This window comes from Apium graveolens, chromosome 3, assembly GCF_009905375.1.
Source record: "Apium graveolens cultivar Ventura chromosome 3, ASM990537v1, whole genome shotgun sequence".
NCBI classification, from domain to species: Eukaryota; Viridiplantae; Streptophyta; class Magnoliopsida; order Apiales; family Apiaceae; genus Apium; species Apium graveolens.
In genome coordinates, this window is record NC_133649.1 from 27,725,995 (window position 1) to 27,738,914 (window position 12,920).

Genomic DNA, 12,920 nt, shown 5'->3' on the forward strand with positions numbered 1-12,920 from the left:
ATTACATAGGGCAAGTAAGATGGTTAAAATTACCTATAAATCATGTATAATAAATAAATGTACCTATGTTAGCATGGCAAGTTCTAAATCTCTATATTCACTGTCGCTTCAATAGAGATTAACAAACTATCTTATATATTCACAACGCATATAAGATGAATATGCACAACCAATATTAGGATATCATACAATCACCACACATTTAGGTATCAAAATAATTAACTATAGAAATCCATGAGTAAATCCGTTAGAACCCCACGACAAAGATTAGTTCATACTCGAACTCATCGTCACCATGGGTTTCAATGAAAGCATGGTAAATAACTAAGATAAACTAAGTCTGAAATAACTGAATAATATTAGGTTAAAACAACAAAGAAAACAAGCATCCAAGATTACAGCTTAAGCAAAGAATCACAAGTAAAAATAAGATCTTCTTCTCTTTCGTTGTATTAAGCTATTAGGTCTTCTTGCTGCTATCTCCTTGCTCTTTTATATGAAAAACGTCATTTAGAAGTCTTTAAATGCCAGCCCAACTGATCAGGAGTCCAGCAAACCAATCTTATAATAGAATCAGAATTCTGAAATTCCGAATAGGAGTCCAGCATAACAGCGCGGGCGCGCTCACTTCCTTCCAAATGGGCGCGGCCGCTCCCAAGACCAACGCAGCCGCCATGAGCTTCTGGAAAATCTGATTTTTTTTGCTTTCTTGACCTTCTCGTGCTGGTTTCTTGTGCACAATCGACCGAGGTTCCATCCTAACACTCTTTTAAGCATAAAACATGCAATATCCATTCCTTCTTTCGAATATGCCCTAAAATGCAAAACACTACGAAAATATATCAAAAACACAAATATCTTGAGTACAAAACACCAATTCAAGTCTTTACGAAGCATTCTAAGTGGATATAAATGCCACTTATCACACCCCCAAACTTCAATTAATGCTTATCCTCAAGCATAGCACATTAAAAAACAAGAAATAAAAATGCATGAATGCAACTAACATGAATGCAATGATCCCCTCAGAATAACTAAACCAACCAATCAATAAGCAACATCTCAATGAATGCAATTATTCACACAAAGTTCAATCAAATCTCATAAATCAACTCACAAACCAAAAACATGCGTGTGTGCAATTGCTTAACAGATATAGTTTCGAAACTAGACCAATATTCATATCTCACCTTTCGTCAAGATAATCACAAGGTTATAGAAATAATAAATGATAAACACAAAATTACTGACAACACTTCAATTTTATCAGAGTTATACAAGGATTCATGCTCTTATTATTAACACATAAAGAAACACAAACATGCTTATTTGATTGTGCAATCAGCGAGGTCCACAAAAGACTTATGCAATAATACCCATGTAGTGAGCGTTAGGTTAGCGGATCCCAGACTATAAAAGCCTTAGGTCTCTAGGCACAAAGTCCCCTAGAACTTAATGGCTCGAGTATTAAAGAGCCCACTCGTGATCAATTATGCATAACACATATTTTTTTCTTTTCATTTTTTTTTCTTTTTTTTCCAATAATTTCTGAATGAGTGTGTTTCGCTTCATTTCGCTTAACCCTAGACTACTCATATAAATATGAGCCGACTACTAGCCATTTGACGCCTAGCCACAACTAGCATTAATATCCAATGTTTTTCTCCAATTTTAAAAATCCATGTTATTTTGTCACTAAGAGAACAACATAAATTCTAGACATAAACAAGTTATTAAACATCAACAAACAAACAAGATAGTGGACGGGGGAAAAGCTAATAAGAATGGGTATTGGTTGATAACCAATACCCGAATATTGGTTAAACATTAGTCTGAGGATTGTAACGCCCTCCAGACCCGGGGTATAAGTCTGGGGGTTACTAGCTAATCACCAAACCTGTACAATCTGATTAACAAATAATAAAGAAATGAATCTAAACCCCTTTAACACTAACCATGATCTTTTTAGGTTGAAGTATGAAAACCAGAACCACTAACTACTTTTATTACAAACCAAATTCAAAATCTCACAAACTCTCTTTATTACAAACCATTGTCTAATCAGTTTTAAACTAATTCATCTTTTATTCAAATACACACACATTAACTATCTACATTCCACCTGTTCGGGCAACTCAAAGCTTTCTTCCTGGATTGGGATTAACACCTTGGGTATGAGAGGATCCCGAGGCTTGACCCGCTTCTTTACCACTCGAGTCCTGATGGGTTTCATATTCCTTCTTAACTGAAAACAATAAGGTGGATAACAACAAAAAGGGTGAGCCAAAAATTACTCAACAAGTCCGAAAAAATATAAATAGTGTTAAAGCAATTTAAATGGATCCGTAACCCAGGTATATCTGGAAAGATATAACCCCGTGAGAATAGAAAGAAGGTCGTTACTGGAGAATACAAACGAATTAAACTAGACACAAGTTCATATCTATACCCTGCTGATCAGCCAGGATACAGTGCAGATCTATATCCCACTATATAGATCCCGTCGGGCACCGAGGCACTACAGCCCATCTCAAAGATCCGGTTATATCCCGGTCCTTAGGATTAAGTAAACTTAATCCCCAAGTATCATTATCTAGTCCACCGAATAGCAACCGGAATAATCGGTATACTTTGATATATTCTAATCACCAGAATATATCAATAATTATGAGTAACAATTGGAGTAGGAACAATGAATTCAAATGAAAAGGATAAATCAAGAATCGAAATAATATTTATAGTTAATCGGTATACTCGATTAACCACATAATACACATAAGCACATAGTCATTTTTATAGTTAAAATAATTTTTAGAACTAAAATCGACTCGCTGATTGCTCCACTGATCATCATTTGCCTCGTTTCCCACTTTTCGGAATTTTTCGGACTGGTCTCAGCACCATTCGACTGATAATCAAATAAATAACAAAGTCAACTAATTTCTAGAAGAGATTAGGCTTTAATCTTATTTTTAATAAAAAGAATTCATTTTTCCGAGTCAAGGGGCTTTTGCTTCACTCAAATTGGACTAACGGTCTAATTAATATCAATTAAACACTGATAATTCAATTTATTATTCAAAATAAATAATTATTACTAATTTTTAAATCCCTAAAATGATTTTTAAATAATTATTTAAGAAAATTCAGAGTCAAAAATAATTTTTCTATAATTTTTGGAATTAAAATGAATTTGTTATGATTTATTGAGATTATTTGATTAATTATCGAAATAATTAATCATTTTTGAATAATTAATAAATAATAATTAACTAATAAATAATTAATAAGTAATTATTCAATAATTTAAAATAATTAATCCCTAATTATTAGGATTAATTACAATTTATTACAAATATTTACAATTTATTATTACTTACTCGATTAGATCGATTATTTAAAAATAAATAATCGATACAACTAGTTGTTATGTTATTTATCGAATAATCAGTTATTATTCGAATCATAATCCAACTCTACGATCAGCTACTCGTATAAATACGAGTTATCTGTATTTAATTATTGAATTATTGAATTATTACGATGATTCTTACAACTTATACGATTTTATTGATTATCTGTATTTAATTATTCGCTACGAATAATTATTACGACATTTTTTGAATAACTATTGCTCGAATAAGAATAATAATAATAATTCGACGTATCATTCACTTATTCGTATTATTTAACTAATTATTGAATCTTTAATCATATTTTCTTCGATTATTATTATTTTAATCCTTATTTATTAATTAATTACATAATTATTAATTAATTAAATAACTAATAAATAATTAAATAAACAATTACATACTTAAATAAATAATTAAATTCAAATTTCTAAATTAATAAAATAATTTAGAAATTAATTATAATAATTTTCAGAATTTAAAACTGATTTTTAATTGATTTTTAGAATTTATAAAAACTAATTTTGATTTTACAAAATATAAATAAATAATTGATAATCCAGAAACACAAAACATGAATTGATTTTGGGTTTTATTGGATCAAACCCGGGTCGTACACCGTGTCGAAACCAGGTCGAAATCGGGTCGACTCCGGGTTAAAGATGAACACGCCGGCCGGCTGCCTGAACCGAGCACCGGCGGCGACAACTCCGGCGGCGACAACTCCGGCGATTCGATTAAGCCTCAAAACTCCTCCGTTTCGACTCCCTCTTTCACCGTTCTCCATCGCCATCAACTCCCCTTCCTCGTCGCTACAACGGAAAACAAGCCCAGGTTCTCCTCGTCTTTCCCGGCCGTCCGACGTCCCACCGCCGACGTTTCTCCGGCCAAAACACGATCTACTACGTTTGTACACCAAACTCAAACATCTATATGTCAAAATGAAGCCCTTACCTTAAGCAATCTAACCCCTAACATCAAATAAGCCAACAATCCTTCTAGATACAAAAACCATTGTAAATAAAATTAACATAAACCCTACTATTCGAACTATGCAACACAGGTATCGTTTGATGTTAAAACCACTTGAAATCGATTATACTAGTCCACAGGAAGCTATATCAAGCATCAATCATAAACAATAACCCCATAAACCAAAACGCCTAATTCACATATAAACCCTAAATTATCGAATCAAAATTCACACACTGAAACATGAAATTGATAGTAAAATCAGATAGTAGGGCTCAAGAGCTTTCGATTGACTACTTACATGTCTGATTTGGAGGTCGGAATCACGATCAAATCTCCGGTTGAAATCAAGAACACCAAACCCTAATTTCTGGAAATTTGGGGAAATTGCAGAATTTTTCTGATTTTTAATTAAGGGGCTAATTACACATCTAATAAAAATATTTGGCCCTAATTTCTATAATTTCTGAGTATTAAAATTTAATTTATATATACAATATATATGACAAAATTTCCCAAAAATTGCGAATAATGCAAAAATACAAAGAAATGGTATAAATAAAAGTCCTATAATTTTATAAAAATAAAAATATGATTTTTGTGGGGTTTTTAACACCCAATGGGCCCGGAAAAGTCATTTTTCGAAAAATGAGAAAATAGGAATAATGCGATGGTAAAAGCCGTTTAATGAAAAATAAGGTCCATTATTTTATTTGAAATACTTGCTTTAAAATCATGGTTTGGGTCGTAAAACGTTTGAAATGAAAGCGATAAATGAAAAACAAAATATCTGAAAAATATCTTAAAAATACCGGAATGACACAGAATGCACGTAACACGTAGCAATTAGGGTTTGACAGATAATTACACATAATGACACATTAATACACATAATTTATTATAAATATGATCTAATACAGACGTAAATTTCTTAGACGTTACAAGGATGGTAGGCTGTAGCAATGCGATGATTCACATTATATCTCTACATCATAGCAGTGAACTTACGCTTGCAGAAATGCGATCAGTCATCACTATTTATAACTCTTGGAGTTCTGAATCTTGTGAATATCTGCTTGTGAAAAAAATTGAGTACTACCTTCGCATCATTTGCCGACAAAGTTTTAACTTCCACCCATTTTGAGACATAATCTACTGCCAACAAGATATACTAATTTTTGCACGATGAGACAAATGGCCCCATGAAGTAAATTCCCTAAACATCGAAGACCTCGACCTCGAGAAGCACATTAATATGAAGCATATCCTTCTTTAACATATTACCAACACGCTGGCAGTGATCACACATTAAAATAAACTGATTCGCTTCCTTAAACAATGTGACGGCCCCAACCCAGGGGTCAGGGGATGACGTCACCAAAATATAACAAATTACGATTATAATTTACTAAATAAACTTTATTATATAAACACGACCCCAAACCAGGAGTCGATGCAGGTTCAAGTATTATTTAAGTTACAACACAACAACTAACTTATTCCATGACCCGACACCCTAACATATTACAGCAACTCATCAGACCTCAGGGTCTGATACAAACTACCTCAGAGGAGCCGGGACCGGAGGGGGCTGATACTCTATTCTGCCCTGGTCTTCGAGACATCTGTAATAAATAGATACAAGACAAGATGCAAGGGTGTGCAATCAATTCCTCAACAGTACCATTATATAAATAACAAGTAAAACAATTTACAACAAAACAGTTATAGGAACAGAATTCATAATTCGTTAACAAACAAGTACAACATGTATAAACTGGATATCAAAACTATCATGCTCTGAAAATAATATCTTGTGTAGTGTGTTTTGCAAAAATACCAGAGTCCAATTTTAGCATGCCATTTCCTTTCCAAAACCATTGTCCCATTACTGGAACAATAAATCATCTGTCCCGTTACGGGGACCACAAACTATTTGTTCCGTTGCAGGAACCACTAAACCAAAATCAAATATATAACTGGACGAATCCTAGGGACAGCTGATCAGCCTATCCCACCACAATTTATTCCGGAACTCGGAGACTAGCTAGGTCTCTGTCATGCTGGACTAAGCGGTCTAAATAGGGCACAAAACCGACTTAATCTCTTACGCAACCATGTTGGGCCGTTACGGGCCTCTTACGCAACCATCCACCATCTGATTTATTTTTATCCAGTTTTCAAAATCAATTACACCTATCTCTTTTTGAAAAATTATCTCACAGCACACATTTTAAAATCTTTTCAATTTAGTCACAATCTAGAGATAGGTATTTTCAGAAGTTACCTTTTCCCCAAAACATCAGTTAGTAAAATATATTTAAATACGGGGAATACGTAACTAAAAACAATTGGTTCCAGCACGTAATTTATATCAACAATTATTCATATATACTGAACTGTAAAAGTTTTTTTTGGAGTACTTGCCTTGCGAAGCTTTATACTGACACTGACTTGGCCCTACACCGACTGCGACTACTGGGTCCTTCGACTCGAACCTACAGAATCGAAACAACCTAGGTTAAATGACCGATTATACTTGACTTATCCTCACTAAATACATTACCCAACGATACGATTCCTGACTCACACATATATGCATAAAATAGTATACACGTAGTAATACACGTAATAATACACGTAATAATTAGGATTCGATTAATATCGATTCGTATTTAAAAAAAATTAAATTTTTTTTTTGACAGCGACTCCTCTATTTATAGACCTACCCGTCGAAACATCAATTGACGTCAATTCCCAACAAAACCAATACGAATCGCCACATAAATATTTATTTACTACCTAAAATAATTTATACAAATCATTTTATTTATTTAAAGTATTTAGGACTCAGAATAAAATCATCACCGTCTACCGTCCGCTCGTAAAATTCATCGCGGATGGCGGAATAATTCTCGGGGCACTCGATTACTCGAATTCTAACGCGAAAATTTCACCAATACAAAATTAATTTATTCCACATGAATTATTTATTTCATGAAATTACTCAAGAAATTCCCTACATAAATAAAATAAAAATATTAAAAATCAAGTCGAACCACACGCGCAGCAACAGGAACAAAAAAACAGAACAGTGGAACAGCATTCAGAACACAGGGCAACAACCGACGACAAAACACCGGCCGCCACACCCACACAAATTACTCTGCTCACACACACATATACACTTGTATACACACATATATATATAGCAAGAAAAATAGTACCCACCGGAATCAAGGCGGCATCAGCGGAAAACGAAGCACCCGGCCAAGAACCAGGAAGAAAGAAAATATCAAGGAAGAAGAAAAAGGAACAGAGAAATCACGAGAGAGAGAGAGAAGAGAGGCTCGAGAGAAATTGAGAAAAAGAGAGACAATAAACTGATGTTTACCCCCTCCCAAAACATACATCCTACAGCACAGGAAAAAGGCACGTGTCCGGCAAATAAGGATACGTGTTAATTTCTTTTTATTAGAAGTTAACACGTGTCCTTACATACCCGAATACCGACCATATAACCCGAATACTGAAATTAACGAATCAAGTCACCTTTAAAATAATTCGATAAATCACACTGATAGCGTTAAAATATTTTAAATGTCCCGAAGTCAATAAAACATAATTTTTGTAAATTTAAAACAAATTTTGGAGCGCAATAACTACCCGGGGTGCAGTTAAAAATACAGCGTAATACTTCCACATTAGTCTTAATATATCAGAAATATCCCAAAGTACATAGAAACGTGATTTTCAAAATTTTAAAACAATTTCTGAAATGTTGATTATACCCGCTTTTAACAATTAAACGAAACAACGCGTGGGTGAAATTAATCCAAAAAATTTCCAAAATAATTTTTAAATTTTTTAGAATATTATGAACTTAATAAAATATGAGTTCCATGATTTTTGAAGAATCCTTTAATTAAATATGGATTTTACAAATAAACACAATCATAATATCATAAAAAGATAAATAATTTACAAAATATTAATTTGTAAATTTTATAAAATCCCAAAAATAATGATTGAAATTATAAAATCATAAAAATAATTTTAAAGACAATCCAAATATTTTTGAAAATACATTTGTCATAAAATCACCTCTAAAAGCAAAACAAAAATAATATGGTGTAACAATTAATTATACAAACAATCTACGCAACCCAATAATCACATATAAATAATAATAAATAAATCATAGAGATCAAAATTAATATAAAATTCTTTATTCAATTAATTACGCTAGAATGACATATTTAAATATTATAAAAACATATGGGTCGTTATAAATAATATAGGCCGGAAGAATCCTGCTTGAAGGATACGAGCTGTTGTCTTTTCTCCACCATAGTGGCCTCCATAAACAGCTGAATGGAAGTCTCTCAAGTTACCCTTCGTCTCGCTGTACGGAACACATCTCCTGATGATTTGGTCAGCTCCTTGGTGAAACAAAAATAGCTCATCCCACATGTACCACTTCACCTCGTGAAGAAACTTCTTCCTTTGAGCATAAGTTCAGTCCGGGGGCTTAATGATGCTCACAAGATAGTTCACACTATCTGCAAACCACGGTTCTTCTTCTTGCACCCCAAATAACTACTCGTCGGGAAAAGACTCATTCATCAATGTCTTGTCATGTGAAATTGTACCTGGATCTTCTAAACGAGAGAGATGATCATCAACTTGATTCTCAGTACCTTTTATATCCTTGATCTTTAGTTCAAACGCTTATAGTAAAAGAACCCATCTAATCAATCTAGGCTTCGAGTCCTTTTTCGAGACGAGATAGCAAATCGCAGTGTGATCAGTGAAAACTGTCACCTTCGTCCCAAGCAAATAAGACCGAAAATTTTCAAAACCGTAGACAATGGCTAAGAGTTCCTTCTCAGCAGTACTCTAGTTCAATTGAGCACCATTGAGGGTCTTACTAGAATGGTATTGCACATGAAATATATTGTTCTTCTTTTGCCCAAGAACCACTCCAACTGTCTAGTCACTGGGATCGCACATTATTTCAAAAGGCTCATTCCAATCAGGTGCAGTTATGACAAGTGTCGTGATCAAGCTCTTCTTTAAGCTCATAAAAGCAGGTAAACACTCATCATCAAACTTAAAAAGGACAACTTTCTCTAATAGATTGCACAATGGTTTAGAGATTTTAGAGAAATCTTTGATGAACCACCAATAGAAACCCGCATGACCAAAAAAAATGCGGATTCCCTTAACAGAAGTTGGTATAGGAAGGTTTGCAATGACCCCCACCTTGGCTTTGTCCATCTCAAGACCTTTACTAGAGACCTTATGCCCAAGAATGATGCCCTGTTGCACCATAAAGTGACATTTCTCCCAGTTGAGAACTAGATTGGTCTCAATACACCTTTTAAGAACTGCGCCAAGATTTTGCAAGCACTCGTCGAAAGAATCCCTGAACACAGAAAAATCATCCATGAACACCTCCACATTCTAACCAATCATATCAGAGAAGATGTCCATCATGCATCTCTTAAATATGGCAGGTGCACCACATAACCCAAAAGAAACTCTTCTGAAGACAAATGTACCAAATGGACAAGTTAAGGTAGTCTTTTCCTAATCTTCTGGAACGATGCAAATCTGATTATAACTCGAATAGCCACCCAGAAGATAGTAGTACTCATGCCCAACCAACCTGTCAAACATCTGATCAATAAAAGGAAGAGGAAAGTGATCATTCTTTTCATTAGCAATCACGGTGATGCTTCCTTTCTTCGGCACACACTAAACTAGGATTTACCCAAGAACTGTCAGAAATAGGTTAGATGATCCCTGCATCTAGCCACTTGAGAATTTCCTTCTTCACAACCTCCTTCATGCTCGAATTTAGCCTTCTCTATTGCTCAACAGTTGGCTTGCTTGCTTCCTCTAGCAAAATTTTGTGCATGCAATAATAAAGGGTTGATTCCTTTAATATCTACTATAGTCCATCCAATTGCCGACTTGAACTCACTTAAAATTCTCAAGAGCTTTTCCTCATCACTACCTGAAAGGTCAGATGCAAAAATAACATGCAAAGTAGATGAATTACCTAAAAACATATACCTCAAGTGTTCAGGCAATGGTTTAAGCTCGAGTGTAGGAGCTTCCTCAATAGATGGCTTGAGACGCTCCTCAGCATTTTTGAGTTCTGACAATCCAAGAGATTCAAAGGCATATCCAGCCTTCGCTTCCAAGGAGAGGCATTCAAATACTGCAACTGCTCATCACCTTCATCATCTTCACTATTTGAATTCCCCATCAAGGCTTTCTCTAGGACATCAGACCTTAACATTTGATCAAGTTCTGAAGTAACCACAAAATCGACCAATTCCACTATTAAGCACTCCTCTTTATCAGTAGATAATTTCATGGCATTGAAAACATTAAAGGTCACATCCTGATCCAGTACTCGCATAGTGAGCTCACCCTTCTGCACATCAATCAAGGTTCATCCAGTAGCCAAGAATGGTCTTCCCAAGATTATGGGAATCTTTTTATCCTCCTCTAAATCAAGAATTACAAAGTCAGTAGGAAAAATGAGTTTGACCACCTGAACCAAGACATCCTCCACAATGCCTCGTGGATATGTAATAGAACGATCAACCAACTGCAAGGACATATATGTAGGCTTTGGATCAGGTAAACCCAACTTCTTGAAGATAGACAAAGGCATCAGATTGATGCTAGCTCCCAAATCATATAAACACTTGTCTAACGATACGTTTTCGATGGTGAAAGGAACAGTGAAGCTTTCAGGATCTTTAAACTTCGGAGGCAACATGTGTTACATCATAGCACTGCATTTCTCAGTAAGAGAAATGGTCTTAAAGTCATTGAGCTTTACTTTCTGAGAGAGAATACCTTTCATAAACTTCGCATAGCTAGGCATCTTTTCAAGAGCTTCAGCAAAAGGTATGTTGATGTGAAGTTTCTTGAAAACTTCCAAGAACTTTGCAAATTGCTTATCCAACTTCTGCTTCTGCAACCTTATAGGAAAAGGAGGTGGAGGATATACATGTTTTTTCCTGTATTACCCTCAGGACGAGTGTTGATAAAAGCTTTCTTCCTTGGTTCCACCTCAGCATCCTTCATCACCTTTTCTTCAGCCATAATTTCATTTTCTGAAACTTGAGATATTTCAGTGCTTGCAACCTTCCCAGACCTCAATGTAATTGCCTTAACCTGCTCTTTTCTTTCTCTCTTGCCTGGAAATTCTGTGTCACTAGGGAGTGTACTAGGTTGTCGATTCAACAAGAATTGGCAATCTTCCCAATTTGATTCTCCAAAAACTTGATAGAAACTATTTGGCTCTTGCACATGAGCCTAAACTCCTCCAATTCATATTTTTCATTAGATTGACTTGTACTTCCATGCGGAAGTTGTTAAAGTTGGAGTTGTTGTCTCGGTGCATATTGCGGTTGTTGAAAACCAGGAGGGTTGAATTGCTTTGCTACATACTGCTGATAAGGCTGTTGCACCGCATTCTGATTGTTGATCCAACTGAAGTTAGGATGGTTGCAGTTGTTGGGATGATAAGTGGCTGGAACTGGTTGCTGCGACCTCTGAAAGTTGCTTACAAACTGAGTTGATTCATTAGAAATAGCACACTGCTTAGTTTTATGCGCACCGACACAAAGCTCACAAACAATTGTGATCTTATTAACTCCATAATTAGCCAAAGAATCCACCTTCATCGTTAAAGCCTTGAGCTGAGCAGCTATGGCAGTATCTGTATCTACCTCCAGAATTCCTGCTACCTTGCCTTGAGGTAGTCTCCGAGTTAGGTTCTGGTATTCATTAGCAGCCATCAGTTGAATCAACTCATAAGCTTCATCGTAGCTCTTATCCTATAAGGCTCCACCTGATGCTGTATCGAGCATGGGTCTAGACTGTGCTCCCAAACCATTATAAAAGCAGTTAATAATCATCCAGTCAGGCATCCCATGATGAGGACACTTCCTAAGCATCTCCTTATAACACTCCCAAGCTTCACATAAAGACTCTCTCGATTGTTACAAAAAATGAGTAAGAGCGTTCATGATTGCAGCTGTCTTTACCATACGGAAGAATTTAGTAAGAAACTTCTGAGCAAGATCTTCCCAAGTAGTGATAGAACCTGTTGGTAGAGAATGTAACCAGCACTTAGCTGTATCCCTCAGAGCAAATGGGAAAAGCCTCAGCTTAATAGCATCTTCAAAAATATTATTGAACTTGAAAGTTTCACAGATCTCGATAAAATATCTAATGTGCATGTTGGGATCTTCCGTTGGAGAACCCCCAAACTGGACTGAATTCTGCACCATCTAAATAGTGTTAGACTTGATTTCAAAGGTGTTAGAAGCGATGATTGGCCTGATAATTCTAGACTGAATGTCATTGATCTTTGGTTAAGAGAAATCCAGCAAAACTTTTGGATTCACTGCTTGATCTCCCATTATAATGATTGCTTCTTCTTCAACTTTCTCAACTTCTTCAAAATCTACTTCAACTTCTTCCAGTGTTCCTTACGAGATTGAG

At 35.2% G+C, this 12,920-nt stretch overlaps 1 non-coding gene across 1 annotated transcript; it reads left to right on the forward strand.

Moving 5' to 3' along the window:
* Positions 1 to 12,341: 12,341 nt before the first annotated feature.
* Positions 12,342 to 12,448, forward strand: LOC141715486 (small nucleolar RNA R71). The gene has a single exon (XR_012572247.1). It is a non-coding gene; the product is annotated as a small nucleolar RNA R71 (small nucleolar RNA).
* The last annotated feature ends 472 nt before the right edge of the window (positions 12,449 to 12,920 follow it).